Raw genomic sequence first — 11,972 nt, forward strand, 5'->3', positions numbered from 1 at the left:
TAGGGTTGGGTTTAGGGTTAGGGTTAGGGTTAGGGGTTAGGGGTTAGGGGTTAGGGTTAGGGTGGGTTAGGTTAGGGGTTAGGGTTAGGGTGGTTTAGGTTTAGGGTTAGGGTTAGGGTTTAGGGTTAGGTGGGTTTAGGGTTAGGGTTAGGGGTTAGGGGGTTAGGGGTTAGGGTTAGGGGGTTAGGGTTAGGTTAGGGTTAGGTGGTTAGGGTTAGAGTTAGGAGGTTAGGGGGTTAGGGTTTAGGTTTAGGGTTAGGGGTTAGGGTTTAGGGTTAGGGTTTAGGTTAGGGTTAGGGTTTAGGTTAGGTTAGTTAGGTTAGGTACAAGGATAAAAACTCCATCGGACACCCCTGTCCAATTCTGTATGTGGAGAAGGTAATGTCGCGGGAGCTGGGGTTTGTTTTGTTGTACTTGGGAGGCCGTAGATGTCCATTGATGTGCTTTGGAGGGGGCTAGATGGATTTCAAAAAATTTTGTTATGTTTTAGGGTTAGTAAGGAGTTAGGGTTAGGGGGTTAGGGTTAGGGTTAGGGTTAGGGGTTAGGGTTAGGGGTTAGGGTTAGGGTTAGGGTTAGGTACAGGGATAAAAACTCCATGGACACCCCTGTCCAATTCTGTATGTGGAGAAGGTAATGTCGGGGGAGCTGGGGTTTGTTTTGCTGTACTCCTGGGAGGCCGTAGATGTCAATCGATGTGCTTTGGGAGGGGCTAGGTGGATTTCAAAATGTGGTTATGTTTTTGCACATAGGTACAGGTCGAAAAACTCAATTGGACACCCCTGTCCAATTCTGTATGGAGAAGGTAATGTCGTGGGGAGCTGGGGTTTGTTTTGTTGTACTCCTGAGGCCGTAGATGTCCATCGATGTGCTTTGGAGGGCTAGGTGGATTTCAAACTTAGTCTCCGTCTGATGGATTCTGCTAAGTGTTTGGCTCTTTGGTGACTTAAAAAAGTTCAACACAAACCTATTCCAGATGACTCAGGGGGTATTGAAACGTGCTCCTAGATGGTTTTACAGGGCACTTTTTTTTGCACCCCTGTCCAATTCTGTATATGGAGAAGGTAATGTCGTGGGGAGCTGGGGTTTGTTTTGCTGTACTCTGGGAGGCCGTAGATGTCAATCGATGTGCTTTGGAGGGGGCTAGGTGGATTTCAAAATGTGGTTATGTTTTTTGCACATAGTGTAACGGTTTTGACTTGAGGTTATTTATAGGGGTGCCAGGTAGGTTGTGCCTACCAGAGAAAGCATGGGTTTCTCCTTTTAGTTTGGGAGGGAATGAGTCCCATCTGGTCCGTCAAGTCACACCAATACAAAGGACTTATGTAAAAGTCAAGATGGAAATATACTTTTCATAAACCCCTTAAAACCTTGGAAAGAACTTCAAACAAGTGTATTCTTTTGCGTGGTTGTATTAACAACATAAATGATCACACACCCCACACACAACAATATAACAAATCAATGCACTTATGTTCATTTAGAAATGTCCTGTACCTCGGGCATAAAAAAGAGTCCAGCCCGGTAAATAAGTTCAGTGACTCAAGTGACCTTAGTCCCGCAACGTTTGTCCGTAGCATAAACCCAGTATATTCATACACTCAAAATAACACTTATTTTGTAACACAACTATAAAAGCGTATCAAAGACTACCCAAAGAATAATACGTCCTCACAACTACATAAATCACAGTATACATCACCCCCAAACAAATGAAATACCGTGTACAAAAAGTTGTAGTCAGTCGGTCAGTCAGACAATCCGCCAACAGCTCCCCAGCGGAGAAAAGGCCCACGAAAACCAACGGAGAGTTGTAGTCCACAGACGCACAGGAGTGGATCCAATCCTGGGTAAACTCGCTTTAAGGCTACAAAACACACTGTAAGGCAACAAAACAAACGATGGCGAAGCTTCATCAACTGAAGGTAGTACACATCCTCATTCATGTCTCAATCACAACTTCCCCTTTTGCGCAGCTGATGCTGGCTATTTAATGGGGAATTAAAGGGGAAGCGCCCTATTAGAAGGAGAAGCACTGAGACGGTTCAGAAATATTCAGGGCCGTCACACACCCCCTCCCCTGGAAAAAAGCCGACCATTGCCCGGGGAAGGCAGATCTTGGTCGGGGAAACCGAGAAAGGTCTCTCATCACTTTCCTCTACAAAAATATTCATTACTTTTTGGCGCTCACGCTCCTCAGCTGAGGTCACAGGCATTAAGCCGTGAGACTTCTGGGTCTGGGAATCCGAGAAAAGTCTCCTTACTTTCCTCTTCAAAGATCTCCAGGACCTTGCGGCGCTCAATCTCCTCCAATTCCTCAGCCGAGGGTAACAGGCCTTAAGGCGTGAGACATGGACAACGCGCATATCTTCACCTGTGTCCTCTTTCACCACTCGGTAGTTCAAAGGGCCCATCTGCTCCACAATCCTATATGGTCCTTGCCATTTAGGAGCGAGCTTGGCCGAGAAGAATTGTTCAGCTTTCGAGTAAGGATGAGGCGAAGCCACACCCGATCACGAAGCTGGAACTGCATGTCTCGTCTGTTCTTATCATAATTTCTCTTCTGCTTGAGTCGAGCCTGGATCATGTTCCTTGAGACAAGAGCTCTCAAGTCGTGGAGATGGACTACCTGGTCATAGCAAGCAGCGTCTGGAGTAAGCTGCTGGGGCTGTAGCACCATATCCAAGGGTCCTCGGAGGGAGACGACTTAAGTTCAGCTCTGCAGGTGTGACTCCAGTGACTCTTGCACAGCAGAATTCAGGGCAAATCGAAACTCGTGAAGGTGCTTGTCCCAGTGTTTGTGCTGGGTCCCTACATAGGAAGCAACCATTGTCTTCAAGGTTCGGATTTACTCTCTCAGTGAGGTTGGTCTGTGGGTGATAGGCTGTGGTCAACTTCTGTCTCAGGTTCCATCTTTGGCAGGTCTCTCCAAAGAGATCAGAGACAAATTGGGAACCTCGATCAGAACAGGATGTAATCAGGCACTCCCCAGCGAGTCAAGATCTCTTTCGTAAGGATGTTAGAGACGGTCCTCGCTGTGGCCTGACGCAGGGCAAAGAGCTCAACCCACTTGGAATAGTAATCCAACAAAAACAAGCATGTACACATTCTGATTGGAGCTTCTAGGAAATGGACCCATCAAATCCACTCCTAACATTTCCCAAGGTCGGGGTAACCACAGTTTGCTGCAACTTGAGCAGGTTTTCTACCTTCTGGTTTGTACATTTGACAAACCTGACAGTTTCGGGATATGTGACTTCACATCCATGCTCAGATGTGGCCAGTACAGTAATGCTTGCAAACGTTTGTAGGTTTTGAACCTGCCCAAATGACCAGCTAATGGGTCTTCATGGAAATGTTGAAGCAGTTGAAGGCGTAGAGTTTCAGGTATGTACATTTGGTAGAGTGTTCTGTGAGGTAGTTGTACAACTCGGTAGACTTTGTCTTCAATGATGGTCAGCTTTGTGGTAGGGTTGACCATCTTTTCTCCATCTTCCAGGATAGTCTGGTACAAAGCCTGTACTTCTGGATCATCCTGTTGGGCTTTCCAAAATGACCTCATCAGAGATGGGAAAGTCAGTTTTGGGTGAGTCTCGACTGCTAGACAGGACAGTAGCACATGTAAGATGAGGGCCACCATTACCACAAGCAGGAGCTCTGGATAAGGCATCTGGAATAGTGTTGTATTTTCCTTTCCTGTATTCTACTGCAAAGGTGAACTCTTGCAACCGTAGAGCCCATCTGATGAGCCTGGTGCTTGGTTTGTTGGTCTTGAACACCCACACAAGGGAGGAATGGTCAGTGACCACAGTGAAGTGTCTTCCCTCCAGGTAGTACCTCCACTTTTCCAAAGCCCAGACAACTGCAAGGCACTCTTGCTCTCGGTTGTGGAGTAGTTCCGTTCTGCTCCATTCAATGTCCGACTGGCGAACGCTAGCACTTCTTCAGTACCAAGTCCAGTCTGTTGGACTAGGACAGCACCAAGTCCAACATCACTTGCATCAGTGTAAACAACAAAAGGGAAATCAAAGTTGGGATAACCCAAAATGGGAGGTGTGACGAGGTGTCGTTTCAGGGTTTCAAAGGAGTTCTGGCACTCTGCCGTCCATCGGAATTTCGCTCCTTTCGCTTCCAACCCGTTGAGGGGTTCTGCCACCTGGGAGAAGTTCCACACAAACCGATGGTACCATCCAGCCATCCCAAGGAACCGTTGAAGGGCCTTGAGTGTGGTTGGCACAGGGAAGTCTTGTACAGCCTTGGTCTTTTCAGGATCCACATGAATACCATCACAAGACACAATATGGCCAAGGAACTTCAGGGAGGTTTGGCAGAAGTTGCTCTTCTTCATGTTCACTGTCAGACCAGCTTCTCTTAGCTTGTCCAACACTGCTTGAAGGTCTTGAAAGTGTTGCTCTCTGTTCTGGGAGTAGATAATTATATCGTCCAGGTAGACGAAACATATCTTCCCTTTGAGCTCACCTAACGCAATCTCCATGAGTCTTTGGAAAGTGGCAGGTGCATTCTTTAATCCAAAAGGGCATCACCTTAAAGGAAAACAAGCCCTCAGCACAGACAAAAGCAGTCTTGTCCTTGCTTTCCTGGTCCATCTCAACCTGCCAATAGCCACTATTGAGGTCAAGGTAGTGAACACAACAGCGCCAGACAATGACTCCAGGATCTCGTGGATGGTGGGAAGAGGATAGGCATCAGTCTGGGAAACATTGTTGGTCTTCCTATAGTCCACACAAAATCTAAGACCACCGGTCTTTTTTTGGAATGAGGACAACAGGAGCAGCCCAGGGAGAGAGGAGGAACGTTCTATTATATCTTGTGTCAACATATCATTAATGAGTCCCTTTTGGATGATTAGCTTCGCTGGGGACAAACGATATGGTTTTTGCTTGATCGGCATTTCCTGTGTAAGGAATATTTTGTGCTTCAGGAGTCCAGTGCGTCCTAGCTTTGAAGTACACACATCAGCATTATTCTGCAGCTGTTCCAACAGCCTTAACTCCTCTGGCTGCTCCAGCTGAGCTCTTCTTACAGCCTGTAAAAAGGAGATCATCAGAAGGATTACCCAGGGGTTAGTGGTACGTAGCAACGGCAGAGAAGACTGCCACATTTGGACCCCAATCATGTAACTTTGCTAACTTCTGATTGGAAGAAATGCTTCTTGCTCGGATTGTTTGGAAACCAGTAGCAATTGTGTGCGATATCAATCTGGACACCACTGAAGTACATAAAATCAATTCCAACACGACAGGAAAAGCAAGGTTCTTGGTTTGTAGGATAACTTAAGGAATCATATAGGAGCCCGTTACACAGGCAGAACTCCACCTCACTCCCATCCAAGTGGTCGCTTAGCCTCACCGTCAGCCAGATACAGTGGACCTTCTGTCCACGGCTTCAAGTTGTATTTTTGGACCTTGAACCTCCTTCCACAGTTTCTCATTGAGCAGTGTGTAGGATGACCCGGTGTCCAGGATGGCTCTTCCTGTCCATGGGCCTATGGACAGGGGTAACACCAGCTGGTGTGGTATTAACTGGAAAAGGAAGGGGATGTCGAGGCGAGGGGCGGCAGTGACTCTTGAGGTTTCAGCTCTGGTCAAAGCACCCAGAGTAGGATGGTCGTTCCTAGCGGAAGTGTGTTAGGTGTGTTGGCCTGTTGTGATTTGTGGTTTCTGGAAGGGTTTACTTGATACGGTCTTGGACATGTAGCTGAAGAATGTCCCTTTTGCAGCTACATCTCCAACAGAACATGGGAGGGGTCTTGGCTGGAGACTCTGGCTGTGGTTGATGATCCCTGGCTTGGGTAACTGTTTGGGTGTCTGTTCTTTCTCTGTTCATATTGCTGTTGGCGTTCTCTGTCCTTCTCGAACTGCTGTCCCAGGCGAACCAGTCCATCGGCGACAGTGGTGACTCTTTCTCTGAGTTGACTGGCTAGCCAGTGGGTTGATGTTCTTCAAGATCAACTTAAGCGACCTCTTCCCTCCTCAAGTGCCAGGTTTCCACCTTCTGCACAGGGAGTGGTAACCGTATGCAAAGTCACGGATATTCTCATTCTCCCTTTGCACTCGAGCTTCCTGACTCTGTCTGCCAGCTCATCTGTGTAGTCCTCAGACAGAAATGCAGAGGAAAACTTGGCCTCAAAGTCAGCCCAGGAGGTAGTGGTGAGACGTGCCACATCCCACCAAGTCTCGAGCTGTCCCCATGCAAACACATTCCTCAATGTGGCAAGGAGTTCTTCGTCAGCCAGGGGATTGAGGGCAAGAAAGTCATGACATCTTTCCAGATACATTAGCGGATCAGGACTGTCATCCTTTTTCCCAAAGGTGGGAAATTGCAATTTAATGGGCATCGCTCCCACATGACGTCTACTCAAATCACCATGAACAAAAGAGCTAGGAGGGATTGAGGAAGTAGAGGGTGAGGGAGTTATGGGACCATGAAATGAAACACCAGGATGCATGGTGGATTGCATCCTGCAAGGGGGTGGCTGCAGCATGGCCTTGTCTTGGCTGTTCTGAGGTGCCCGCTGGGCCCTCAGTGGTCTGAACAGAAGTGGACACAAGAGAAGCTCGTGCAAGGAGTTGTGCCTAATGGAGGCCATGTCAACAGACACATCATCCAACATTTTAACACAATTAGAGAGCTGTCTGCAAGTGGTCTACAGTGTTAACCAGGGGAGAAAATTACAGAATTGAGCCTTGAGGACCTCAAGTGTGATGATGTTGTAGGCGCCACTGAGAGTGGCAGTGAGTTGGCTTTGTTGGTAGTCAGAACTGCCTGTCCTTGGCACCAGTAATCATTTCTGTCTTCCACTTTCTCACTGAGCTCTGTCAGATGGGTTGAGTACCAGTGAGTTTCTGAATTCCATGGCACTCTGTTGTTGTTCCACACCAGATACAATTTGAATTTATGATGGATTAGAGTTTGAGAGTGTCGTCGAAGTCTTACGAACATCAAGGATGTCACCGAAGTTGTAGCGCAGACTACAACCTCTGGAGATAAACCAGACAAGGAGGAAGGTTTGGGCGCCAGAGGGAGGCTAGCTCAATTGTACTTTCACAAGATCCATGTCAATAAGTGAGTTACCTAGTTAGACCTGTGGCCTGTGGTCCAGACCGAGCATTTAGATTCCCAGGGCTCTGGCCCAAATCAACTCCATTATTTCCAGTCACATTATGATTTGTATTGTTGGCTCGGTAGTCAGAATGGCCCTGTGTATTCCCATTGACTGGTAGGATATGGATGAGCACATTTTCTTGTAGTGAATCCATTATTTTAATTCCACTCAAAAGATTTGCGTTGGTTAGTTCTCTAATGTTGAGGTCCCATCTGGGGTGCCATTTTTTATGTAACGGTTTTGACTTGAGGTTATTTATAGGGGTGCCAGGTAGGTTGTGCCCTACCAGAGAAAGCATGGGTTTCTCCTTTTAGTTTGGGAGGGAATGAGTCCCATCTGGTCCGTCAAGTCACACTAACTACAAAGGACTTATGTAAAAGTCAAGATGGAAATATACTTTTCATAAACCTTAAAACCTTGGAAAGAACTTCAAACAAGTGTATTCTTTTTGCGTGGTTGTATTAACAACATAAATGATCACACACACCCACACACAACAATATAACAAATCAATGCACTTATGTTCATTTAGAAATGTCCTGTACCTCGGGCATAAAAAGAGTCCAGCCGGTAAATAAGTTCATGACTCAAGTGACCTTAGTCCCGCAACGTTTGTCCCGTAGCATAAACCCAGTATATTCATGACACTCAAAATAACACTTATTTTGTAACACAACCATAAAAGCGGTATCAAAGACTACCCCAAAGAATAATACGTCCTCACAACTAAATCCGCCGACAGTATACATCACCCCAAACAAATGAAATACCGCCTTTGTACAAAAAGTTGTAGTCAGTCGGTCAGTCAGACAATCCGTCAATAGCTCTCCAGCGGAGAAAAGGCCAGCTCGAAAACCAACGGAGAGTTGTAGTCCACAGACGCACAGAGTGGATCCAATCCTGGGTAAACTCGCTTTAAAGGCTACAAAACACACTGTAGGCAACAAAACAAACGTAATGGCGAAGCTTCATGAAAAAAAAACTGAAGGTAGTACACATCCTCATTCATGTCTCAATCACAACCTTCCCCTTTTGCGCAGCTGATGCTGGCTATTTAATGAGAATTAAAGCGGAAAGCCTATTAGAAGGAGAAGCACTGAGACGGTTCAGAAATATTCAGGGCCGTCACAATAGGTACAGGGATAAAAACTCCCATCGGACACCTGCCCCATATAATTCTGTATGTGGAGAAGGTAATGTCGTGGGGAGCTGGGGTTTGTTTTGTTGTACTTCTGGGAGGTCGTGAGATGTCCATTGATGTGCTTTGGAGGGGGCTAGGTAGATTTCAAAAAAATGTTGTTATGTTTTTACACATACAGGGATAAAAACTCAATTGGACACCCCTGTCCAATCTGGGGTGTGGAGAAGGGCAATGTCGTGGGGAGCTGGGGGTTTGTTTTGCTGTACTCCTGGGAGGCCCGTAGATGTCCAATTGATGTGCTGGAGGGGCTAGGTGGATTTCAAAATGTGGTTAGTGTTTTTTCCACATAGGTACAGGGATGGGAGAAACTCAATTGGACACCCCTGTCCAATTCTGTATGTGGAGAAGGTAATGTCGGGGGAGCTGGGGTTTGTTTTTGTTTGTACTTCTGGGAGGCCAGAGATGTCCATTGATGGATTACTGGAGGGGGCTAGATGGATTTCAAAATTTGGGTTATGTTTTAGGGTTAAAGAAGAATGAGTAGGGTTGTTAGAAGGAAGAGGTTAGGGTTAGGGTTTAGGGTTGTGGTTAAGGTTAGGTTTAGGGTTAGGGTTAGGATTAGGGTTAGGGTTTTAGGGTTAGGAGTTAAGGTTAGGTACAGGGATAAAACTCCATCGGACACCTGGCGTCCAATTCTGTATGTTAGGAGAAGGTAATGTCGTGGGGAGCTGGGGTTTGTTTTGTTGTACTTCTGGGAGCCGTAGGATGTCCATTGATGTGCTTTGGAGGGGCTAGATGGATTTCAAAATTTGAGTTATGTTTTTAGGGTTAGGGTTGGGGTTAAGGTTAGGGTTAGGGGTTAGGGTTAGGGGTTAGGGTTAGGTACAGGGATAGAAACTCCATCGGATACCCTGTCCAATTCTGTATCAGCGGAGAAGGTAATGTCGTGGGGAGCTGGGGTTTGTTTTGTTGTACTTCTGGGAGGCCGTAGATGTCCCATTGAGTGTCTTTGGAGGGGGCTAGGTGGATTTCAAAATGTTGTTATGTTTTTACACATACAGGAGATGGGTGGGAAAAAACTCAATTGGACACCCCCTGTCCAATTTCTGTACGTGGAGAAGGTAATGTCGTGGGAGCTGGGGTTTGTTTTGCGGTGCTCCTGGAGGGTAAGATGTCAATCGATGTGCTTTGGAGGGGGGCTAGGTGGATTTCAAAATGTGGTTATGTTTTTTTTTTTTCAGAAGTATAGGTACAGGGATAAAAACTCCATCGGACACCCCTGTCCAATTCTGTATGTGGAGAAGGTAATGTCGTGGGGAGCTGGGTTTGTTTTGTTGTACTTCTGGGAGGCCGTAGGATGTCCATTGATGTGCTTTGGAGGGGCTGCATGGCGATTCCAAAAATTTGGCTAAGTGTTTTTGCACATACAGGGATAAAAACTCAATTGGACAACCCCTGTCCAATTCTGTATGTGGAGAAGGTAATGTCGTGTGGGGAGCTGGGGTTTGTTTTGTTGTACTTCTGGGAGGCCGTAGAGTGTCCATTGATGTGCTTTGGAGGGGCTAGATGGATTTCAAAATTTGGTTATGTTTTTGGGTTGGGGATTGTTAGGGTTAGGTCAGAGAGATAAAAACTCAATTGGGACACCCCCTGTCCAATTCTGTATGTGGAGAAGGTAATGTCAGTGGGGAGCTGGGGTTGGTTTTGTTGTACTTCTGGGAGGCCGTAGATGTCCATTGATGTGCTTTTGGAGGGGGCTAGATGGATTTCAAAAATTTGGTTATGTTTAGGTGGTTTTTATTATTTTGGGGGTTAAGGGTTAGGGTTAGGTTTGGGGGGGTAGGGGTTATGGTGGTTAGGTACAGGGATAAAAACTCCATTAGACACCCCTGTCCAGATTCTGTATGTGGAGAAGGTAATGTGCAGTGGGGAGCTGGGGTTTGTTTTGTTGTACTTCTGGGAGGCCGTAGATGTCCATTGATGTGTGCTTTGGAGGGGGCTAGATGGATTTCAAAATTTGGCTAGTGTTTTTGCACATACCCAGGGATAAAAAACTCAATTGGAGCACCCCTGTCCAATTCTGTATGTGGAGAAGGTAATGTCGTGGGGAGCTGGGTTTGTTTTTTGTTGTATTCTATGAGGCAGGAGATGTCCATCGATTTGGGCCTCAAAGGTTGGGAAACTTAGCAAAGGTGGAAACTCCATAGGACACAATGTTAAAGGTGTCTGAGTAGATGGAGCTACTCGACGGGCCTGGTAAGCATGGATCTCAATGTATCCACACGAAGTTATAGAAAACTTGTGCCTATATTGGCTTTTCCCCAAACTACTGCCTTATTAAAGGCCTCCAGGTGAAAATCAGTGAAGTTCCTCCTAAACCCAGAGCTATCACCATATCATAATGGGTTGGGTTAGTTTAGTTGGGTTAGGGTTAGGGAGTGTTAGGGGTTAGGTTTGGGTAAAAGGGAGTAGGGTTAAGAGTAGTAGAAGTTATAGGTTTAGGGTTAGGGTTGGGGTTGAGGTTAGGGTTAAGTAGGGTTAGGGTTGTAGGTGGGTTAGGACCTTTGGGTTAGGTTTAGGTTAGGTTGGGTTAGGGTTGGTTAGGTACAGGGATAAAAACTCCATCGGACACCCCTGTCCAATTCTGTATGTGGAGAAGGTAATGTGGGGGAGCTGGGGTTTGTTTTGTTGTACTCCTGGGAGGCTTAGGGTGGTTAGGGTTTGAGGTTAGGGGTTAGGGTTTAATTTGGTTTGGGGTTAGGGTATAGGGGTAAAATATATTAGGGTATGGGTTAGGTTAGGGTTGTGGGGTTAGGGTTTAGGGTTAGGGGTTAGGCGTTGGTTGGGGTGTTTTGGGGATTTAGGCTTAGGGTTGTTGAGGTACAGTGGGATAAAAACTCACGCAGACACCCCTGTCCAATTCTCTGTATGTGGAGAAGGTAATGTCTGGGAGCTGGGGTTTGGTTTGTTGTACTTCTGGGAGGCCGAGATGTCCATTGATGTGCTTTGGAGGGGCTAGGTGGATTTCAAAATGTTGTTATGTTTTTGCACATACAGGATAAAAACTCAATTGGACACCCCTGTCCAATTCTGTATGTGGAGAAGGTAATGTCGTGGGGAGCTGGGGTTTGTTTTTGTTGTACTTCTGGGAGGCCGTAGATGTCCATTGATGTGCTTTTGGAGGGGCCAGATGGATTTCAAAATGTGGTTATGTTTTTTCACATAGGTACAGGGATAAAAACCTCAATTGGACACCCCTGTCCAATTCCTGTATGTCGGAGAAGGTAATGTCGTGGGGAGCTTGGGTTTGTTTTGTTGTACTCCCTGGGAGGCCATAGATGTCCATCGATGTGTTTGGAGGGTTAGGGTTGATTAAGGTTAGGTTAGGGTTTTAGGTACAGGGATAAAACTCATCGACACCCCTGTCAATCTGTGTATGTGGAGAAGGTAATGTGGGGGAGTGGTTGTTGTTGTACTCTTGGGGAGGCCGTAGATGTCATTGATGTGCTTTGGAGGGGTGGATGGATTTCAAAATTTGTTGAGAGAGTGCACAAGGTAGGATAAAAACAATGGACACCCCTGTCCAACTCTGTAGTGTGGAGAAGGTAATGTCGGGGGAGTTGGGGTTTGTTTTGTTGTACTTCTGGGAGGCTGAGATGTCATTGATGTGCTTTGGAGGGGCTGTGGGTGGATTTCAAAATGTGGTA

The sequence above is a fragment of the Coregonus clupeaformis genome, unplaced genomic scaffold (assembly GCF_020615455.1).
Source record: "Coregonus clupeaformis isolate EN_2021a unplaced genomic scaffold, ASM2061545v1 scaf0510, whole genome shotgun sequence".
Lineage (NCBI taxonomy): Eukaryota > Metazoa > Chordata > Actinopteri > Salmoniformes > Salmonidae > Coregonus > Coregonus clupeaformis.